This window comes from Grammomys surdaster, unplaced genomic scaffold, assembly GCF_004785775.1.
Source record: "Grammomys surdaster isolate TR1022 unplaced genomic scaffold, NIH_TR_1.0 1065, whole genome shotgun sequence".
NCBI lineage: Eukaryota > Metazoa > Chordata > Mammalia > Rodentia > Muridae > Grammomys > Grammomys surdaster.
In genome coordinates this window covers 677,234-677,674 of record NW_021605484.1, presented here as the reverse complement: position 1 = coordinate 677,674, position 441 = coordinate 677,234, and positions in this window count along the sequence as shown.

Here is a 441-nt window from a genome sequence, read left to right as displayed (position 1 = left end):
GCCTCTGCCTCTGCCTCTGCCTCTGCCTCTGCCTCTGCCTCTGCCTCCCTAGTGTTGCAATTAAAGGTGTGTGTCACTACCACTGCCTGGTAACTGAAATGTTTTATATTGCCATTTCTAAGTTTGATAAAGCTTTGTTTTATTCCTATGCTTGTTCCTTTAGAGTTTTTTTTAAATTATCATGAATAAATGTTATATTTTGTTAAGCTATTCATATATGCACATTGAAATGACCTAATGGTTTGCTCTTTTTAGTTTATACATGTGGTGTCAATTGATTTCTCACATACTCTCTTAACTATACATTCTTGAAACAGATTCTACGTTATCATCATTTATTATCATTTTTATATGTGGCTGGATCCAGTTTAACAAAATTTGTTTACATCATTTAGCTTTGCATTTCCATTGATTATGTAAGCTGTCCTCCAGTATAATTTT